A 23,947-nucleotide genomic window follows, 5' to 3' on the forward strand; every position below is an offset into this window, starting at 1 on the left:
AGGTTTCTGAGCCTCTCCTCATTTTCCTTACTTTTCATTTCCTCTTTCTGCACTAGTTGACTGTTTGTTCCTTCCCTATGTTCCAATTTGTTGATTTGGTCCCTGGTTTTCCTTCCCTCACCACTAGTTTCGTATGTGCTTTTATTCATTTCAGCAGGACTAGCCTTCATTCCTTCCTTCCTGCCTTGTTTAAGGTCTGCTGTTAGTTCTGTAAGCATTCATATAACAAAAGCTCTGAACTGAGCCTCAGAAAGATTTCCTATCTGCTGCTTCATTAGATTAGATATTTGCCATCTGGTCAGCTGTGTCACCAGGATCTCTATCATGATCTGTGCCATCCTGACAGTTTTGTGTTTACCTTTGCTTCCTGGGTGGAGCTGTCACACCTCCTGTGCTATAGGGGGCAGAGCCCCATGCACTCGTCACTACGGGGCGATCCTTCTCACCACACTGTGCTGTTTTGTGTGGGGGTGGGGATCCAACATGGATTCCTGATGTTCACTCTCCACTGAGAGACTGGGAGCCTCCTCCTACATCCCCACATCCTCCAGCCCTCACAGTACGAGGCAATGGGGGTCTGCCTCCCCCAGCATTGGAGATGCGAGCTGATGGGTGTGGTCTGCAGCCGGGGGTGCAGGAAGAGGGGCAGGTCTGGAGGAGACATGGAATCTCTGCACCCCCTACTCACATACCTTGCCCTGTGCATCTCTTCTATCTGGCTGTTCCTGAGTTATGTCATTTTATAATAAACCAGTGATCTAGTAAGTTAAACGTTTCTCTGTGTTCTATGAGCCATTGTAGCATATTACCTGAATCCAGGAGGGGGTCATAGGGACCTTTGATTTACAGCCAGTTTGGTCAGAAGCACAGGTGACAACCTGGATTTGAAGTGGGGGTTGGAGGTGAGCAATCGTGTAGCACTAAGCCTTTAATCTGTGGTATCTGATGCTAAATCCAGATAGTATCAGGACTGAATTGAGTTGTAGAACACCTCGCTGGTATTTCAAGATTGCTTGATGTGGGGAAACCTCCCTCTCCCCTGACATTTGGTGGCCAAAGTATTGAAAATAGAGAAGAAATGCACAGTTTTGTTTTGTTTTTTTTTTTTTACACTCTGCACAATGGATAGTACAGGTCCTAACCCCCTGATACCTGTAAATATGAACTTATTTGGAAATACAGTCTTTACAGATGTAAATATTTAATTAAGATGTAAATTAGAATGAGGTAGTAATGGAGTAAGGTGGGCCCTTAATCCCATATGAGAGTGTCTTTATGAAAAAAGAAGAGACTATGGGACAGATGCACACGCAGAGATGCCATGTGAAGGCAGACACAGAGGGAAGACAGGACAGAAGACGGCCATGTGATGAAGGAGGCCGAGAGTGGAGTAATGCAGCTGCATGCCAAGAAACACCAAGGAGTGCCAGCACCCACGGAGGTTAGGAGAAAGCATGGTCCCACCAACACCTTGATTGCAGACTTCTAGCCTTCAGAACCGAGAATAATTTCTGTTGTTTAAACCACCCAGTTTGTGTTACTTTGTTATAGAAGGCTTAGGAAACTAATACAGAATTCAACCTACTTCAAAACAATGTACATCTTGGAAAAACGTGTCCTCTTATTTAATAACTGACAATCAAATTTCCAAAAACAAGATTTTAATTAGTAGGAACAGCCTATGTTCATCTGTTGCTTTCTTTTGAAACAATGTACTTTTGTAAGGGTATGACTTGTATTTATTTTATTTCTTAATTTAGTGGAAAAAAACAGCAGCTTTTGAGTTTTTGCAAGTTGGATTCTCTGGAAGCAGAGGCTGAGTTTGGGATACAAGTTGACTAGGGAGCAAGGAACCTGTGAAAGGGGCAGGGGGAGAAAGCATGACTGGCAGAGGAAGAAGTCTGACTGTCATCAGGCCTGACGAAGCCTTGGCCAACCAGGTTGGGGCTCTATTGTGTGCTCTGCCCATAGACTGTCTCCATCCAGCTGACAGGGGCTGAGCCATTATACATCTGCCCACCAGTCACAGGGAGCCAGTGTCCTAGGAGGGGTATCTGGCACTCTGCTGCTGAGCCTACCCTGCAGGCATGGGCAGGAGGCTGCCTGGGGTTGCACTCTCTCAGTGGTGGGCAGTAAGTCCATCCGTTATTCTCTGTAGTTCAGATATGGAGCTCCTAACACATGGTAGAGACATATTCTTCAGTCCTCTCCAAAATATCTTCTTTCTTCACCTTCTCATGTTTTCATGCCTCCCACCTACACAGATATGCTTCTGAAGGTATCTTAATACTAAATTGTTCATGATCCTAAAAGCCTAGCCTTTTACATTTAAACATGTTCCATTTGCCCATATCTAATTAAGTTAATTATTGTCATCTGCATTGTCAGTTTTCTCCACTGTATGGCTACTATTTTTCCATTTGTAAAAATAAGAAACTTGTAGGTAGGTACTGTAAGACTACGTAAATAGCGTTTCTTGTCAAACTTTCCTTCACCCAACTTGGTGAGCATAATGATTCTTGCCTAAATCTCTTTTTGCTAAGATGGTTTTTAATAATGCTTCCTAATTCCATCAGTTCTGCTATATTTACTAATCAGTATTCTCTTGCATGAAAGAGTATTCGCTTTCTTCCTTTATATTTAATTTGTTATCTATTGTCAATGTGGACTCATGGAGTCTCATTTTATTCATCCTATTTTTGTTTTTATTTACCCTTATGCTCAAATTATCCTAGATCTGGTCAGTGAGTGCCTCTTCATTTTTTAATATATCCTCATCATTTTTTGAAAACTTATTTTCTAGCACAATGTTCCAGGTTCATCTTGCATTTTCCCAGCCCCACCTTTGAATAAGCCATTTTTTCAAGAACCCCTGGTTCATGTTTGTGGAGAATTGTATTTAGAAACCAAGATCTTTAAGATGAAGTCAGTCCCCTCTATCCAGCAGGGTTTACAAGCAATTCACCTGAATGCTACAAGATCTTGACATTCTTCTCCTTGCTTTCCAGCTTCTTACACTACTGAGAGGTTGATCTCTTTGGTCTTATCATGAATTGAGTTGGTGGCAGCTGGGGTAAAGATTTAGTTCCTTCATCCTTTAGTCTCAAGTGTTCTTGAGGTGGTGTCAGACCTCTCCAGCCTGTGACATAGGCACAAAAAGACCAAAAGATATTTCTGTCTGCCAGCCGCATCACCAACCACCACTAATTCACAAAAAGCAGTAGAGAATTGTTGAGTCTGAAGAACTATCTTAACATTAGCATCTTGTGTTTCTATTACACAATGTCATCTGTTGAGTTTTCCAGCTTTTACACAGTATATCCACTCCAGCATGCTCACTTCCCTGAGTCCTTTAATCTCTTCCCCCACCATCAGTCACAGTATATCTGACATTTTTCCTCACTAAGCACAAGCCATTAGTTTTACCGTGTTTCTAGGATCCATTCTACTAGTCAGCTTTGAGTCTTTGCCAGACAGTTAAACCCAATATCTGGGGAAGTGTAACTAATTTGTAAACTTTCCCTTATTCAATTGTAAATTCTGGGGCCCCTTTATCAAGCGTGCATAAACTCTAGTCCTGCACTTCCTCCGAGACAGCCTAGCAGTGCATGCTGAGAGTAACAGTTCCTTTGTGGTATGGGCTTTTTCCTCCTTTTTCATGCTCTGCACATCACTGGTTAGGACATTCTGTGACTATATGCCTAATAGCCAAGAGGAAAGTCAGGTACATGCAGAGTTATATCCTTGTCTTAAAGGCAGAAGGACTTTGAATTATCTTCCGAGGAATGGAGAGCTAATTCTACATAGGAAAGGATGGGCCACATTTGAAGGCTCAGAAGTTCAAGGGAAACTTTGGGATTTAAGATTTTCAGGGTTTTCAATCCAGATATTCCCATCCTCTGTGTCTGTGCCTTATTCTTTCTCAAACAAGGCTCTAATCTTGGCATTGAAGATCTAGGCATAGGGTGAGCATTTAACCTTTGGAGCTCTGCTACTCTGGTAATTAAGTCTAGGCCTCATGCTCAGCTTTCTCTGCACTCCCATTGCAGGATACTTTCCAGAGCCTCTTTGCAGTTTTCCCAAAGGGCACTCTGATTTTCACACTGGGTTTTATACTGTCAGTTAATTGCTTAGTCTTTCCTTCTTTTTTCTATAGTGTCAATAAGTATGTCAAGAAGTGTCTAAATTTATAATCTTTTCAGTTACTTTTTTCCCCATATTTTTATTTTTTAAGTTTAATTTATGGTGATACTAATACTCTGTATGAGATCTACATGCTTAACACATTTTTTAATTTAACTTTCATTTTTCAATACTACATTTTGCATTCAGTACTATTTTGCATTAATTTCAGGTTTACAGCACAGTGGTTAGAAAATCATACACTTTACAAAGTTTTCATCCAGATATGTCTATTATCCACCTGGCACCATACATAGTTCTTACATATTATTGAGTGTATTCCCTGTACCATACTTTACAATGCCATGACTATTTTATAACTACCAATTTGTACTTTCGAATTCAATCACATTTTACACTCTGTCCCGTAAACCCCCACCCTCTGTCAACCATTAGTCTGTCCTCTGTAACTCTGAGTCTGTTTCAGTTTTGTTTGTTTCTTTATTTTGTTCTTTAGATTCCACATATAAGTAAAAACATATGGTATGTGTCTTTCTCTGAAGGCTTATTTCATGTAGCGTGATACCCTCTAGTACCATCCATGCCGTTGCAAATGGTAAAGTTATATTCTTTTTTATGTACAAGTAATATTTTCTTTTATATATGCACCATTCTTTTTTAATTACTTATTTTTCAATTACAATTTACATTCCGTATTATTCTGATAACTGTGACTAGGACTTTTCTTTACATTATGTTTTATTGATTATGCTGTTACTGTGGTCCCAATTTTTCCCCTTTTGCCCTTCTCCACCCAGCCCCACCTGACTACCTTAGGCATTCTCCACACCATTGTACTATGTTGAATAAGAGTGGTGAAACCAGACATGACTATTTTGTTCCTGATATTAAGGGAAATGCTTTTAATTTTTCCTCATCGAGTATGATGTTAGCTGTGGGTTTGTCATATATGACCTTTATTATGTTAAGATATGTTCCCTCTATCCCCATTTTGCTGAGTTTTTTTTTTTTTTTTTTATTAATAGGTGCTCAATTGTGTCCAATGCTTTTCTGTATCTATTGACATGATCATGTGATTTATTTCCTCCATTTTGTTTATGAGGTGTATAATGTTAATTGATTTATGGGTATTATACCAACCTCTTATCCCAGGAATAAATTCTGCTTGATCATGGTGTATCATTTTTTCTAATGTATTGCTGGATTGGATTTGCTAATATTTTGTTGTAGATTTTTGCATCTATGTTTATCAGAGATATCAGCCTATAATTTTATTTTATTTTTTAAAGTATATCTGGCTTTAGACTTCAAATAATGCTGGCCTCATAAAATGAGTTTGTGAGTCTTTCTTCCTCTTGAAGTTTTGGGAATAATTCAGAAGGGTAGCTGTTAATTCTTTTTTGAATGTTTGGTACACTTCACCTATAAAGCCATCGAGTCCAGGATTTTTTTTTTTTTTTCTGGAAGTCTTTTGAATATAGCTTCAATTTCATTAAGTGTAATCAGTCTGTTCAGATTTTCTGTCTCTTCTTGATTCAGTTTTGGGAGATTTTATGTTTCTAGGAATTTTTTCATTTTTCCAGATTGTTCTATTTGTTGGCATAATATTAAATAATCCTTTGTGTTTCTATGATGTTACTTGTTACTTCTCTTTCATTTCTGATTTTATTTATTGGGGTTTTCTCTCTTTTTTTCTTGATGAGTCTAGTTAAAAGTTTATCAGTTGTCTTTATATTTTTTAAAGAACCAGCTCTTGGTTTTATTAATTTTTTGTATTTTTTAATACTTTATCTAGTTTTCTTCCTCTCTGATTTTGATTATTTCCTTTCTCCTAATTTGGGCTTTGTTTGTTGTTCTTTTTCTAGTTCCTCTAGGTGGAAATTTAGATGGCTTATTTGAGATTTTTCTTTCTTGTTGAGATAAGCCTGTACTGATATAAGTCTCCCTCTTAGGACTGTATTCTCTGTGCCCTATAGATGTTGTGTTGCTGTGTTTTTATTTTTATTTTTTAAAATTTCTTTCTCAGTCTTATTGTTAACCCATTTATTGTTGAGTAACATATTATTTATCCTCTATGTGTTTGTGTTTTCCAGTTTTTATTTTTTCTTGTAATTGGTTTCTAGTTTCATACCATTATGGTTGGAGAAGATATTTGATATGATTTCAATCTCCTTAAATTTACTGAGGCTTGTTTTGTGTCCTAACATTTGGTTTATCCTAGAAAACATTCCATATGCACTTGAAAAGAATGTATTTTCTGCTGCTTTGGGGTGAAGTGCCACAAACATGTAAATTAAATTCATCTGGTCTAGTTTGCCAGTTAAGGCCACTGCTTCCTTGATTAACTGTCTGAAAGATGTATCCATTGACGTCAATGGGGTGTGAAAGTCCCCTACTATGACTGTGTTACTGTCAGTTTCTCCCTTATGTCCATCAGTATTTTCTTTATACATTTAGGTGTTCCTATGTTTGGTGCATAAATTTTGTCAAGTATTATATTCTATTATTTGATTGATTTTTTATTATTATGTAATGACCTTCTTTGTCTCCCATTATAGCCTTTCATCTTATATAAGTATTGCTACCCCAACTTTTTCTGTTTTCACATGCATGCAATATCTTTTTCCATACCTTTACTTTCAGTCTGTGTGTGTCTTTTTAATCTGAGCATACATATGGGTCTTGTTTGTTCATCCATTCAGCTCCCAATTTATTTTGATAGGAGAATTTAATCCATTTACATTTAAAGTTATTAATGATAAGTACATTTTTATTGCTATTTTATTATATATACATATTTATGTTCCTCTTTTTTTTTTTTTTCTAAAGAAGAACCTTTGACATTTCCTATAATACTGGTTAGGTGGTGACGAACTCTTGACTTTTTGTTGTCTGGGAAGCTTTTAATTTCTTTTTAAATGTTAAATGATATCCTTTTTGGTAGAGTTGTCTTAGCTGTCAGTCATTACTTTTCTTCACTTTAAATATTGTATGCCAGTCATTTCTATTGAGAAATGTTTCTGTTGTGGAATTAGCTGACAGTTTTATGGGCATGTCCTTGTAGGTAACTGTCTCTCTTTTGGTGCTTTTATGATTCTCTCTTTGTCTTTAACCTTTCCGATTTAATAATATGTCTTGAGTTATAGCTCTTTGTGTTCATCTTGTTTGGTACTCTCTGTCCTTTCTGGACTTGTGTGTCTTTTTTTCCACCAGGTCGGTAAAGTTTTATTTCTTCCAACAGGTTCTCAGTCTCTCTTCTCCTCCTGTTACTGCTTTTGCTACTCTTGATGTTGTTCCAGGGGTCACTCAAACTATCCTCATTTTTTAAATGTATTTTTCCATTTTGCTGTTCTGATCAGGTGGATCTGCTACCGTATCTTCCATATCATTGATTTGATTCTCTGCTTAATCTAATCTACTATTGATTCCTTCTAGTGTATTCTTAATTTCAGAGATTGTATTCTTCACTTATTTTTTTATGGTCTTTATGTCCTTTTTGTGCTTTAACTATAACTATCTATTTAACTGTAACTTAAACTATCTCTTTGTTTAGTTATAACTGGGTTTATCTATTCTTTCCCTAAGTTCCTTGAGCATCCTTATAACCATTGTTTTGAATTCTATATTTGGTAGACTGTTCGTTCCCATTTCATTTAGTTCTTTTTCTCCTTTTCTTGCATTTGGGGCACATTTTTTGTCTCCCCATTTGGCTGCCCTCCTGCATTTGTTTTTGTGTATTGTGTAGATCTTGTATGTCTCCCAGTCTTTGTATGGTGGCCTCATATAGTAGGTGTCCTGCGGGGCTCAGTGGCACAGTTTCTCTGATCACCTTAGCTAGGTACTCCAGGAATGTCCCTTGTGCAGGTTATGTAATTCTCCTGCTGTAGTTTTTTCTTGAATGCTGGTGTCCTATTCATGGGTGGGGTTGACCTTCAGGCTGGCTTAACTGTAAAGATTGCCCCCTACCACAGTGTATGAGCTGTTGTGCAGGGGCTAACTCCATGCAATGGAATTTGCTCCAATAGTTTGTGGTGCCAGCCAAGATTTCTTTGGGTATGTCACTTGTAGAACTAACTGGGTTGTGCTCTGAAGCCCATCACTGAGTGTTGGTTCTGGGGCTTCTTGGGATGGATTCTGGTTCAGGTCAATGTCAGATGCTGCCTGAGAGTGGTTCTGGGCTTCAAGTGATCCATGCATGGTTGGTAACTGTTTCTGCTAAACCTAGATTTACATGGGAGGGACTAACCTACATGCTGGGGTCAACTTCCACCAGTACCAGCTCTGGGGCAGGTCAGCTAATGCTCAAAGCACCCCAAGATCTACCTTTGCCTGCTATTTGCCTGTTATTTGCGGGAGGTAGGTTTTCAGTTAGTCACAATATAAGGCAGGTGGTGTTTACCAGATTTATATACACTCAAACTCGACATCAGTGCTGGGTTGGAGGCCACTCAGCAAAATTCTCAGTGTATATACCAAGGCCAGCTGTCTGAGAACTGCGGACCTTTGTGGTGGCGTGGGGTATTAGGCAGTCATCAGGCTGAGGCCAGTAGAGGTCAGAAGGGTGGGCTCTACACAGCAACAGAGGCACCAGTCAGGCCAGAGCACAGGCAAAATTGCCCTTGCCCTACAACCATACATCTCAATCTCTCCTGTGCATCTATAACACTACTTAGTCTGCTTGGACCTCCTTGAAAACCTCCCAAGAAAGACTGTACTGTGGGCCCACATTGGTCACAGCTAGCTGATTCCTCTGCAGTGCATAGAGCACAAGGGGTGAGATTAGCAGGTAGGGTCACAGGGAATTGGGAGAGTGGGGCTAGGTTATCTCCCCCAGCTGATGGCATGGGGGATGGTGCCAGTCTGGCATTTGGGAAAAATAGCCATTGCCCCAAAGCTTTACAATTTAGACTCTACCTATGCTTCTCTGACAGCCCCCAAGTCTGCCTGGAACTTTTCAAGAGCCTTCCAAAAAGCACTGCACCATGGGCCCAGGATGGCCTCACCTAGTTGATTCTTATGCAGGACCAAAGCTTGGCAGGGCGGGGCCCCAGGGTCAGGATGGGGTTGGTGTATCTCCCCAAACTGATGCCATATGGAGGGGAGTGTTCAACCAGGAAACTGCATCTGTGAGTGGTATGGGAGTGGGATTGAGCACAGGGACATTGGAGCTGTCCCTTCAGCCCTCTCCCTGAAGCCACATAACTCAGTCTCTCCCTGTATGACTCCCATCTGCTCTGAACTTCTGTGGCTCCACCAGAGCCCAGGGTGAGTGGCCAGAAATGAGATTTTGTGCACTGACCCTTTAAGAGGGAATCTAGGTTTCTGGCAGTTTCCCATATCACTCTGGTGGATGGAATCCCCACTGATTTTCACAGGCACATGTTATGTGGTTACCTCTTCCCAGCAAAGGTGCCCCTGAGGGGAGATCTTTGCAACTGAGATATCCCTCCAGATTCTCAACTGAAACATGTGGCTGAGAGTCCAGCTCTTTTCACGTTCAGTCTCAAAGTAACTTCTTCTGTATATTCTTGGTTATAAGACTTCTTTACAGCTAGTCTTCAGTCAGTTATTCAGGCTGATTGTTCTATAATTTAGATGAAATTCCAATTTGGTCCTGGGAGGATGTGAGTGTAACCTCTACCTATTCTGCCACCATCTTGGATCTTGAGCTTAACATATTTTTAAGTGTGTAATACAGTATTGTTGACTGTACCATGTTATATGGACCCTAGGACTCACTCATCTTGCTTAACTAAAATTTTATACTTATTGATTAGTAACTCCCTATTTCCCATCTCCTCCATCCCTGGCAACTACCATACCCCTCTTTGATTCTACAAATTTGATTATTTTAGATACTTCATGTAAGTGGAATCATGCAGTATTTGTCTTCTTGTGACTGGCTTATTTCTTTCATTATAATCCATAGTGTTCATATTGCAGAATTTTCTTATCTTTTATAAGGATGATTAATATTCCATTGTATGTAAATGCTGCATTTTCTTTATCTATTCCTCTGTTGATGAACATTTAAGTTGTTTCCACATCTTGACTATTATGAATGAATAATGCTGAACACAGGAGGGTTTATAACTCTTTGAGATATTGATATTGATCCTTTTGGATAAATACCAAGGAATAGGATTCCTGGATAATATGTCAGTTTAATTTTTAATTTTCTGAGGAACCTCCATACTATTTTCCATAGTGGCTACACCATTTTGCATTCTACCAATAGTGTATAAGGCTTCTCTTTTCTCCATATCCTTGCCAACATTTGTTGATTTTTATTTTTTAATAATAACTTTCTGGAAATGTGTGAGGTGATATTGTGGGTTTTGGTTTTCATTTCAATGTCATTTGACATTGACATTTTTTTTTTCATATACATATTGGCCATTTTTTAAATCTTTGGAGAAATGTTTATTAAAGTCCTTAAGCAACTTTTAAATTAGGTTATTAGTATTTTATCAATGGAGTTATAAAGTTTCCTTATGTATTTTGGAAGTTAACCTCTTATCAGATGTATGGTTTGCAAATATCATCTCCCATTCGCTAGGTTGCATTTTCAACAAATGGTGCTATAACAATTGTACATCCACAAGAAACAAAATGAATCTAGACACAAACCTTGTACCCTTTACAAAAATTAACTCAAAATGGATCAAAAACCTAAATATAAAATACAAAACCATAAAAGCCCTAGAAGATAAAGCCTGGATGACATTGGGTATGGTGGTAACTTTTTCAACATCACACAAAAGACATGACCTATGAAAGAAATAATTGATAATATGAACATTAACATTAAACACTTTCACTCCAAACTTCTGGCCAAGATGGAGGCATAGGCAGGCATACTTCACCTCTTCACACAACCATAAGAAGGATCATGGCTAATCAAAAACAAAATACAACCAGAACTGCCAGAAAACCAAACTGCAAAGAATTACAACACCAAGGATTTCAGGAGAAATATTCATCCAGATGGGTAGGAGGGGCTGAGTTGGGGAGCCAGGGAGGAGAGGGTTCAGTGTGGCGGCAGTAAGGTGGCAAGGCAAGGCAGCATGGTTGTCAGAATGGGTGGGCAGCACCACATTCAGGTATGGTGGATAAAACCCAGGAGAGACACCTGGGGAGTAATCCCAGCCCTAGTCCAGACCTCACAGTCCACAGGTCTAGTGCCAGGAAAATAAAATCTCATAGCTTCTAGTTGTGAAAACCTGTTGGGGTTAGGGCAGCAGAAAAAACTACCCGTCTCTCAGGAGAGTCTATTTAGATGGCCCCCATGGTCTTAGAATGCACACAAACCTACCCATTCTGGGATCTATCACCAGGGCAATAGCTAGAGGGGCGCCAGTCACATACAGGAAGTGGGTGAAGTGACTGGAAAAGGGCAAGCGCCAAGCAGGTGGCATTGCTCCCTCTCTGATCCCTCCCCCACATATAGCACTACAAAGCAGTGAAATGGATCACCCTGAACTGGTGAATTCCTAAGGCTCTCCCCTTACAATGTAACAGGTATGCCCAGACAGGGAGTCAAAGCAGCTTTACTTAAACACATAAAAACAAACACAGGGAGGCTGCCAATTTGAGGAAACAAAGAAATATGGCCCAAATAAAAAAGCAGATCAAAACTCCAGAAAAAGAACTAAGCAAAATGGAGATAGCCAACCTATCAGATGCAAAGTTCAAAACACTGGTGTTAAGAATGCTTAGAAAAATGATTCAGTATGGCAAATGCATAAGGAAAGAAATGAAGGCTACACTAAGTGAAATAAAAAAAATAATACACAGGAAACCAATGGTGAAGGGAAGGAAGCCAGCGTTCAAATCAATTAATTGGAACATAAGAAATAAAAAGTTAACCAGTATAGAATGAAGAAACAAGAATTTAAAAAAAAAAAATGAGGAGAAAATAAGAAGACTCTGGGACAGCTCCAAAAGTGCCAACATCTGAATCATAAGGATGCCAGAAGGAGAAGAGGAAGAGCAAAAAATTGAAAGCTTAAGTGAAAAAATAATGAAGGAAAACTTCCCAAACTTGGTGAAGGAAATAGATATACAAGTCCAAGAAGCACACAGGATCCAAAACAAGTCGAATCCAAAGAAGATGACAACAATACATTTCATAATTAAAATGCCAAACATTAAAGATAAAGAGAGAATCTTAAAAGCACCAAGGAAAAAGAAAAGTTACCTACAAAGGAGTTCCCGTAAGACCATCTGCTGATTTCTCAAAACAAACTTTGCAGACAAGAAAGAACTGGCAAGGAGTATTCAAAGTGATGAAAAGCAAGGACTTACAACCAAGGTTAGTCTATCCAGCGAAGCTATCATTTAGAATAGAAGGACAGGTAAAGTACTACCCAAAGAAAAGCTAAAGGAGTTCATCATCACTAAGCCCATATTATATGAAATGTTAACGCGACTTACACTAAGAGAAAGAGGAAGATCAAAACTATGAATAATAAAATGACAACAAACTCACAACTATTAACATCGAATATAAAAAACAAAAACAAACTAATTAACAACTAGAAAAGAAGCAGGAGAAGAATTATAGATATGGAGACCATATGGAGGGTACTAGGGGGAGAAAAGGGAAAACAGTTCAGGGATCAAGAAGCATAATCAGTAGGAACAAAATAGACAGGGGGATGTTAAGAATAGTAAAGGAAATGAAGAAACCAAAGAACTTATATGCATGACCCATGGATATGAACTAAGGGGGGTGGTTGCTGGAGGGAAGGGGGGCACCAGGTGGATGGGGGGGGAATAGGAAAAAAATTAGGACAACTCTAATAGTCGTCGTCGGCAGCCGTCCGTCTCGAGAGACGATGGTGTAGCTTCTTAAGAGTCTATCTGCACCGCCGAGAATGGCTGTGCAGTCCAACTCGGGAGTGACACGGTATCTGTCTCCTCCCGTGTTGAATCGACATCTTGTGATGACGCTGGAGTGTCCTCTCCAGTGAAGCTGAAGCTACAGAGCCTGGGCAGGGTGATATGGAGGGTCTGCTGTTGCCCATGCAGCAGACCCCCCCTCTCTTCGCAGCTGAAGGGTCCAAGGGAAAGACGGAGTCAATACAGCTTGGCTTCAGGTGCGCCGCAGGAGTTGCCGGTGTTGACTACAACGTCAAACCGCCTTAGGGACTCCGGCTCCGGATTTTCTGTCGGGGTTTACTCCCTTAGCCTTTCCCCTGAAGAGGTATGCCGCAAGGCAGCGGAGGTTTTTTGGAATCAGAGTTTTCCTTCTCTGATGTGCCCTGACTGGAAGATCGAACCAGCGACACTTAGCTCGCAGGCCAACGCTCAATCCACCGAGCCAAAAAGAGAAAGATACTTCATGGGGAAGGAATGTTCTCAGGAGGGTTATATTAAGGGACAGAGTAGGGTAAATTCAGAAGAGGAAAAGAAGTACTGGGCAGGAGGTATTCAGGGAGGGGACAGGTAGCCCTGAAGGTGTCCACAGGGGAAGGGAGAAAACCCCATAAGGAGAGGTAGTCATGGGAGGAGGGTATTCATGGGAGGAATATTCATCAACTGGGCTCACATCGCTGGGCACAACTGTGCCACTGGGATCTTTCACGAGGAAAATGTGTTTGCTGACTGGAAGCCGCACCATCCAATTTACTTTCCGCCCCAACGGATTATAAATGGTCACCTGGAATCTCTCAGCAGTCTGGCTGAGCGGACACAGGCTGATATTGAGGTTGCGGCAGAAAGCGAACTCCTCCTTGGAGCCGCTGAGTCGCGCTAGCGCATTGCTCAGGAGAACCTGGGGAGGAGCGTAAAGGGAAGGGTCTGCTCTGCAGGCCCACCGCGTAGTCTCCTCCCCCCATCCAGGCTCTCCCTACGAGCCTCTCCAGGCCTTGCCCCATTACAGTCTCTAATAGTATAATCAATAAAATACACTAAAAAATAAAATAAAATGGTTGTAATTCTGAAAAAAAAAAAAAACTTTTGCTCCATGAAAGACAATGTCAAGAGAAAGAAGATAAGCCACACACTGGGAAAAAATATTTGCAAAAGATCCATCTGATAAAACACTGTTATCCAAAACACACACAAAAAGTTCTTAAAATTCAGCAATAAAAAAGCAACCTTATTAAAAAATGGGCCAAAGACCTTAACAGACACTTCACCAAAGAAGATATACAAATTGCAAATAAACATATAAAAGGAGGTTCCATATCAAATGTCATCAGGGAAGTGTAAATTAAAACAATGAACAACTACATTCCTATTAGCATGGCTAAAATCCAGAACACTGAAAACACCAATTGCTGGCTAGGATGTGGAACAACAGTTAACTCTCATTCATTGCTGGTGGGAATGCAAAATGGTAAGACCACTTTGGAAGACACTCTGACAACTTATTACAAAACTAAATAAATGTTTGTGATATGACCCAGCAATCATGTGCCTTGGCATTTACTCAAAACATTGAAAATTTATGTCTACACAATGAGCTGCACATAGATGTTTATAGCAGGTTTATTCATAATTGCCAAAAGTTGGAGGCAAGAAAGACGTCTTCAAGATAAATACATTGTGGTACATCCAGACAAAGGAATATGATTCATTGCTAAAATGAAACACATGCAGTGAGGCCAGTGCTGTGCAATGGTATGGTAGAGCTTGCTCCAGATGGTTGCGGTGGCATGAACTCTGGGAAGCTCTGGAAGCTGTGGCCCACCTCAGTGAAGATGCAGGAATCTTTAGTGGTGAAGGCTGTTGGGGGTCCTCCTACTCTCCTTTTCTCCCATGCAGGGAACTTATGTCCAAGCAGACGCTTCTACTGCTGAGTTTTGCTGATCTGGGGTATAGAATGATGTAGGCAAAATGCTTTCTACCTTTTTTTATGTGGCCATCCTTTGCTTTTGTGCTTTACTGGGTTGCCGCAGCTTCTTTATCATATTACAGCATTCTCTCTCCCAGAGCTATTTTTGTCTGTGGATATTTGTGGGGAGATGCATACTGGAACTGTCTATATCACCTTGATAACATCCAGTTGTACCTGGACCAGTGTAGCACACCAACCTCTGTATTACATTCCCCGAAAGTGCTTAAAGGACCAGACAGTGCCAGAGGAGTTGAGGGGGTCAGTGTAACCCAGTTTTCACCCTGCCCCATGATCTTAGGACCATATTTCAACACCCTGCCCAGGCTGGCAAATGTAGGGCAAGGGCCCCCCAGAACTTCCCAGAATGAGGCAGGGGAGAGGAAAGGCAGACTCCAGGGTTAGATCCAATGTGTTCATCAGTGACTCTTGATGAACATCTCATGCACATCTTTCTATTGTCCTTCTTTCCCTTCTTTCCTTCTTGAATTTCTCCCTCTCATCTGTTGTTTCTTACTTCCTACCCAGAAAGAAAAATTTTGGTGGTTTTCACTCATACTTTACAGAAAGTAAAATGAAGAACTTAAAAATGTCTAGAATGTTTTTAAATCAGGAAAGTCTGCTATAATAATACCTAAGTTTGTTCCTTTAATGTCCTTCACATTATTTTCCGATCACATAAATAATACCTTCTCTGCAACAAAATAAAGCAACGTATGAACATTCAAGTAACAAAGACTTATCCATGGCTTACTCTCTCCCAAGTTCTGTTTCAGGTGCTTTAAATATTGACTCATTTAATTAACTTCTCAGAAAAAGTCTGTGAGTTAGGAATTATAAATCCATTTTACCATTACATTACAGCAGAAACAATAAAGCAGATGTACCTTGGGTCCCTTCTTGGCCCTGGGTACACAACTGGGGATGCTGATCCAGGGCCGCCTGCCAATACCTGCAGCTAATGAACCAAAGGCCCTGAACATCACACACAGGAGCCCTGAGGCATACGTGGAACATAGATGCTTTTTGCATTTTACTGGCCCCCTATGCTGTCCTAGTTGAGGAACAGATTAAAGGTGAAAAGAAGCTGTGACAGCAAAATAACATTCTCTCCCAAGCTGCTTAAAAGCCTCTCTGTCTGAAGCTCTGCCTGTTCTGAAGTCAGCCTTAAGTGGAATTAAAAGAATCTCATTTTCCAATAATCTCATACTAGCTTCAGCCACCCTATAAGCTTCCAGGGCTGCACAGTGAGCTGTGGCTTTCCCTGAACTCCACTGGTCTTTGACTGCTAGCTTTGAGGGTGTCGTTACTGGGCTGGGCACTAGTGCCTACGGTACATGCCCTGCTATACTCATCCTTCTTTCCTCCTGCATTCCCTGCTGAGGGGATGAGGATTAATGACCAAATGAGAAACATACCAACTTTATAAACAGCTACGCATATAATCTATCATCTAAAGATGAATATTTTTTGAGACTGAAAAAGTTTAAGAATGAATCATATAGTTTGAAATATTTATTTATTTACATTCAACTGGTTTTATCATGTTGAAAGACTTATAAAATCCATCTATAAAAACTATTTTTTAAATAAAATACTTTCTAAAGAATAAAAGTAACAGGTTTCCATTTATATTAAAGCTAACTTTATAAAACTTTTTTATATTGATTATTTAAGCACTTGAAAAATGCAAACAAAATAATTATTCTTGCTACACATTCACTTACTTTAACTGCTTTTCAGCCGTATCTGTTCCTCTGTCACTAATATATTTCTGAAAAACTTAATTTTAAAAATGTTTTAAATACATTTCCAATAATCTTTAAAGTGTATTTTATGGTTAATAAATTTTAAATTGTTCTCACTTTCACTTGACTCTTCTCTACATACCATAATATATATTTTAAATGAGAAGATACTATTTTTACAGGTACTAATATGCCAAGAAAGAGAAGAACAATTCTGCTAAAGGAAGAATATGCTTCATTGTAGTTTTATACTGAAAAATGCAAATATTTCAGCCTAAATATTCTCACAGTTTCTTGTCTTTTGCTTCCATTCAAAGTATATTTAAGCAAAAATTTATTTGCATTTTTTTGAGTATATTTAGCATAGCCTTCACTTCTTCCATTATGCGTCTTCCATACTTAAGCATATCTGTCAAGCCTGTGAGCATCTTTATCGCCAGAGTTTTGAACTCTATGTCTGTTAGGTTGGCTATCTTCTCATCACTTAGTTCTCCCACTGGAACCTTGATCCATTCCCTCTTTTGGGCTATACCTCTCTGTCTCCTCATGTTGACAGGCTCCCGTGTTTGTTTGCCTCTGTGTCTTAGGTAGAGCTGTCACACCTGTTACATTGTAAGGAGTGGAGCCTTAGATATTCATCAGTACCGGTGACCCATTTCACCACGTTGTGGTGCTGTGGGGGGGTGGTCTGAAAGGGAACAATGCCGCTTGCTCAGCATTTGCCTCTTTTCCAGGCACTTATTCCACTTCTGTATGAGACTGGCACCTCTCTAGCTGTTACCCTGGCTGTCGTTCCAGAGTGGGTGGGTCTGCAGACGTTCTATGTCTGTGTGGGCCCTTTAAACAAGTGGACTCTGCTGAGAGACTGACAGTTTCTTCCTCCGCTCCAACCCCCACTAGTTTTCACAGTCAAAAGCAATGAGGCTTTATTTTACCCAGCACTGGAACCATGAACTGTGTGGTCTGGTCTGATGCTGAAAGCACTCCTCAGGTGTCTGTGACTGCGCTTCCCACTGGCCTGCCACTGCCACAGCTGCTGCCGCCATCACATCGAAGCTTCTCTGCCCTGGCTCCACCCATCCTACCTGTCTGAATTAGTTTTCTTTATATATATCTTTATTTGTTGGACTTCCATGCAGCTCAAATTTCTGGAACTTCTGGCTGTCTCTAGTTTTGAGGTAGTTGTATTCCTTCTTAGTTGTGGAGGGAGACACAGCATGTCTGTCTAGGCCTCCATCATGGCTGGAAGTGTTTTTGCATTTATAAATTGTGGTAAATATACATAAAATTTACCATCTTAACCATTTTTAAGTATAAAGTTCTGTGGGATTAGTTAAATTCACATTGTTGTGACCATCACCTCTCCTGACCTTCAGAACTCATTTCATCTTGCAAAACTGAAATTCTATACCTATTAAACAGTAGCTTCCTGTTCTCCCCTGTCCTCAGCCTTTGGCAATCTCTACTTTCAAGTTCTATAAATTTTACTACTCTGTGGTTTAGGCTTTTCTCATTTGTTTTTGCCTGCACATTGATTGACAGAGTAAACTTTCTATAGATGTTTAAAGTCAGCTCCCTCAAATGGCCTCTTATTACTAGTGCAATGAAGTTCAAACTCCTTCACCTGGAAAACAGTGGGTCCTAAAACTGATGGGACACCCAAGCTCCATCTCAGATGCACAGAATCCTGGGGTGGGGTACAGGAACCTGTGTAGTACTATCTACACAAACCCTCCACAGTGTGACCTTAACCCCACTTTCCATGTCCTCACAACTCACCATACTCTAAGGCCACATAGACTATTTGCCACTTCCCTTCCATGACAGTTTCATGAAGAGTAACTTTCTATATCTTTTCTAGCATGTTCTGTCCTGCCTTCCTTGCCTTACTCATTCCAGACACTTCAACATCTAGGCCCAATAACATATACGCTGTATGTTTCTTACTTTTTCAGAGAGAAGGGGTGGTCTCTTCTCAGTGTCCTACAGCACTTATATACTTATTACACACAAATCCTATTTTTTCTTTTTAAGTTTTTAAGAGCACTCTAAAGTAACATCTCTCTTCTTTGCCTAGTTCTGAGAGAGAAACATAGGATATATCAGATGATAATCAGAATACCAGTTCCATTACTGACAGACAGTACCCTGGAAGCTGAAGCTTAAGTATGTGGTCATGTGGGCTTACAACTACACAGTTTCAGAATGAAACTGTCTCCATCTGAACAGAATCTTCCCTCTCACACACCCTATAAGTAAAGTGGCAGAGAGCTTAAGAGTAGGGGTGGGGTGAGGGGAGAGAGGGAGAAGCAAAGAAGTAAGTCCATTTTCCTCTTCCAAACTCCCCATTCACCTTTGGCCTGTTATCAGTGAAGGGGAAAGGAGAGGGAAGGGTGGAGAAAAGCCTAGTGTTGTCTAATGCAAGCTCTTGGTGAAAACACAGGAACTTGGGAATAAATGCCTCCATAACTGTACTGTAATTATTTTTATATGATCATCTCACATTTGGCCTCTCTATATTTTCCAAATCCCAGAGACGCATTTGTTTATTTTTGCATTTCCTGTGACTGGTACTAAATTCAATAAATGTTTGTTAAATGAATGCTTAATTCTGAAGTGATACTACTTTAGATTTTAAAGATAGTAATAGCTCAATTTCTAAATCAAATGGCTTCTAGTAATTTCTCATTTCCAGTGTTCTCTCTAATATAATTGTTTTATTGGTTCTATCTGTACATTATCTCCAAGTGTTATTTGTTTTAGAATTTTCTTCCACTAATAGCTAAGTCTTCCATCTATTTTTAGTTGCTTTCTTAATTTAAATTTCAACAGGACAAAGGCCAGCATCTATGTCCCACTGCAGTGTACACAACATAAGAATAATTTTTAAATGTTGACTGGTTTCTGTGAGAACAAAAGACCTTGTGTGGCACCACTTATCTAGACTGTTTGGAACCAGATGAAGAGCATATGATCCTGATTGCTACAATCCTTCTTCATATAGGAGAGGAGCTGGCAGGTGATGGCTGAAAGGTATCGTTCTGCATAGAGGAAAACTACCCCCAAGCAAACCGTAGCTACATCTTCCTATTGAAGCTGCGGAACCGTTTGGACATCAATAAAGGTGGGAGATGCTAAAACCAACTTCAGGCACTGGAGAGTGAAGTAGAAAGAGCAAAACATTTAAACCAGAGACCCTTGTGTTGGAATTTGGTCAAGTCACATTTCTAGAAGCACAGTTTCTTTATCGTTGAGGGGGGTTAATATCACTTCTGTAGAGTTGGCCATTGAGTACTGAATAAGGCTAGGTACAGTTCATGAGCAGGCAGGCACCAGTCACTGCCATTTGTATGTGAGGCTAACAGCACTCCTGTGTTATGGGCAACACCCTGATTCTCTGTCAGCTCTGTGGACACAAGAGTGGACATTTTATCTGAGTAAGTATATTTTTCTCAAAAACTCCTTCTGAGGCATGGCCCTATGTATAATGTTTGATTTTTATTTCACTTGTGAAAATGTAAAAACAGCCTTGGGCACTTTCACCACATCACCATGCCTGTGCTAGTTACCTTTTTGCCTGAAAACAAGCTGTGTTTCAATGCTCATCTGGTCTATTTGGCTAAGAGGATAACTTTTATGCTACTTAAGAATGGTTGACATTTAAATCTTAGCAGTAATTGTTGGAATACTTACTGGTTAATTTTGGAAAATTGATTCAAATCCAGTTTTTTTCTTTACAGGAATAAGAAACTATTAATAGTGTTCACTATTCGTGACAGGCACATGTGGGGAGAGGAGTCGTGGCAGACAGCTCCTAAAATGATTCCACCTCCCAGGATTCACACTCTTGCATAATTCCCTGCTCCTGACTATAGGTTACAGTTATTGACCTGCCTCTAATAAATAGAATTCAGCAGAAGTGACAGATGTCACTTACAAACTTAGATTATAGAAAGACTGTGGCTTCCACCTTGGGTGTTTTATTTTGCCTTCTCTTGTCTGGTAGCTATGTTGTGAGCTGCCCTGTGCACAGGATCATGTGTCAGGGAACTGAGGGGCCTGCATCCAACAGCCTGTGAGGAACTGAAGTCCTCAGTTCTTTGCTTGTGAGGCACCAAATCCTACTAACAACGAAGCCAGTAAACTTGGAAGGAGACCCTACCCTAGTGGAACATTTAGATGAGACTTAAGTTCCAATCAACAGCTGGACTGTACTTCATGACAGACATTAAACCAGGGACAACTGGCTAGGTAGTGCCTAGATTTCTGACTCAAATAAATTAAGATGGTAAATGTTTTGGTTTGAAAGCCACTACATTTGAGGTAATCCCTTATAGAGCAACTAATACAGGAAAAGAGAATGGAAAAGAGTGTACGAAGGAGCTTTTACCTTTTATTTTATGCCTTTGTTAGGCACAACTATTCCTGGTACTTTAAGCAATGTGACTACCAGTTTGCTTAGGAGGGATGGGTCCCCATCACCTGCAGGAAATATTCTTGCATAGAGAAGTAGGTTCATTAACTTGCTACAGGTTTGGATTACAGAGTTTTTAACAAGCAAAGAATTCCTGGCAACAAGCCACTTGTGTTAGCAGGAAGCCCCAACCCTTGTTGGGTAAGGAAAGTTGACTGCCTTGTTCCTGTCCAAGGTGCTGCTTTTATCTGTAAATTCCCTTAATGATCTCTTGATGTAATTCTGGCATTGTCAGTTTCTTTGGTCTCTTAGCCTCAAGAAATCCCAAAATCCTTCTATGCCTTATAAATTTTCTATCTGTATAGATGCATTATTTGTATTCTTTAAAACACTGTCAATAGGTGTCATTTAGGCAGATATGGCAATTCTTCAAATTGGCTCATTCAAGACATACTCCAACACCCTCTATTGCCTTCTTGTGCTATAGAAGCTGGAAAACTTTTTAAAGGTATAAACCTACATTTCCCAGACTCTTTTGAGCTGGGGATTCATATGTAGCCTACATTTCACCAAGCACACATGCCACTTATTTAAAACTTAGAAGAAGGAAATTTGCAATTTGAGATGATGGGATCTCCTGGAAGGCAATTCTGGGTGGAGATGCCCATTATTCTGTACTAACTGTGGCAGAGGTTCTGCTCTAGGTATAGTTTAGACTTGAACCCTTAACATCAGAAGTGCCAAGTGATAGAGTGTGGTGACAATGGAGTTTCCATAAGAGCAGTTCTGTAGGGCATTATTTTTGGTACCATTATTCCTGTTGGAGTTACACCCAACACAAGGATTTAATTCACTTTAACACTTATCTCTCCTCTCCCTCTCCTCCTTCCAAAATTTTACTATTAAATCATGTTTAATTTTTCTTTTGGTATCTTCAAATCATAACTAATATACATAAAGCTTTATTTTGGTGGTTCAGTCAACTTTATCTTGACTTCTTTAACTTCTCCATAAAACCCTATCCTTTCCTCCAACTTTCTACCCCTTTGCTTCACTAAAACAGTTTTGAGAGTAAAAGGAGGTATAACTAATAATTACACTAGGACAATAAGTATAATGAAATAAATCTTTGGTCATGCCACGTAAGTAGGATTGTATTCCTGATATATAGCCTTACCTGACTAGGAAATTTACTTACAAGTTTCTCCTATCAAAAATAAAAGATCAAAATTCAATGATAAAATGTTTCTCTCAGTAAGTTAAAATACATTTAAAAATACAGAAAGGAATGTTAGCACTTTCAGGTGGTGTGATAATGGGCAATTGTTATTTCCTGTTTCTCTACATTTTCCATGCATTCCCAATTTTCTCCACTATGCATAAGTTATTTTTAAACTAGGAAGCAGAATTTTGGGGGGAATAAAAATAAAAACCTTCCTTATAACTCACCAAAATGAACAAAAATGTTTAACTAGTATTTCAAAAACTTTATATGTTCAGAAACCAAGATAATTTATTTTTGACCAAACTGAAGGAGTCAGCAGATAGTTCCACTATTTAAAGGCCTGTTGTAGGCAATGAGGAGAAAGGAAGCAAGAGATGTTTGAAGGTCTTACTAAGTACCCCCAGTCTGGAGGATAGAGGTAACTATCTAGGAAGCCAAGAGAGAAGAAGGGGCCAGTCTCTCACAACAGAATGACATTATGCAGGTCTAGGTTATTTACACTCCCTGATCATGGTTGGCTGAACTGCTTTTTGCTATGCTTGTGAGAACTTCTGTGATGTATTCTCAGATCTGTCAGAAGAATATATGAGGAAAAAGTTACCAGATTGCCTAGTTTTGTTCCCAATCCATCAATCATCTTAGGAACTGAACCTAGCATGGGTCTGCCAAGGTGCAGGAAACCTAGGAGATTTCAACAATGGAGATCCAGTATGCAGATAATTTGGTGTTACTGCCTGCAGTAGAGGACAAGCAAATGAAACAGAAACTCATGTATACTTGAAGATGCTTTTATCAATTTGAATACTTCTTGTCAGTCTCTTCTTGCCTACAAAGTATCTTTTGAGAAATCAGCTGACAGTCTTATGGGAACTCCTTTGTAGGTTACTCTCTTATTTTCTCTTGCTGCTTTTAAGTTTATCTCCTTATCTTTAATCTTTATAATTTTAATTATGATGTGTCTTGGTATGATCTGCTCTAGGTCTAGCTTGTTTGGGACTCTCAGTGCTTCCTGGGCTTGTATGTCTATTTTCTTCACAATATTAGGGAAAGTTTTCCTCCATTATTTTTTCAACTAAGTTTTCAATTTCTTGCTCTTCCTCTTCTCCTTCTGGCACCCCTATGATTTGTATGTTGGAACGTTTAAAGTTGTCTCAGAGGTTCCTAAGCCTCTCCTTGTTTTTTTCAATTTTTATTTCCTCATTCCGTACTCATTGACTGTTTATTTCTTCCTTATGTTCTAAATTGTTGATCTGAACCCCAGCTCCCCTCCCTTCACTATTGGTTTCGTGTGGATTTTTCCTCAGTTCTATTAGTATAGCCTTCACTTCTTCTCTTATGCATTGCCCTACTCAATCACTTCTGTGAGCATCGTTATCACCCACATTTTGAACTCTACATATATTAGGTTGGCTATCTCTTCCTCCCTAGTTCTTCCTTTGGAGCCTTGATCTGCTCTCTATTTTGGACCATATTCCTCTGTCTCAACTTGACAGCACCCTTTGTTCAGCTCTGTGTATTAGGTAGAGCTGTCTCACCTGTCATGTTGTGAGAAGTGGAGCCGTAGGTATTCAACA

Source organism: Furipterus horrens, unplaced genomic scaffold (genome assembly GCF_987537825.1).
Source record: "Furipterus horrens unplaced genomic scaffold, mFurHor1.1.pri manual_scaffold_9, whole genome shotgun sequence".
Classification (NCBI taxonomy): domain Eukaryota; kingdom Metazoa; phylum Chordata; class Mammalia; order Chiroptera; family Furipteridae; genus Furipterus; species Furipterus horrens.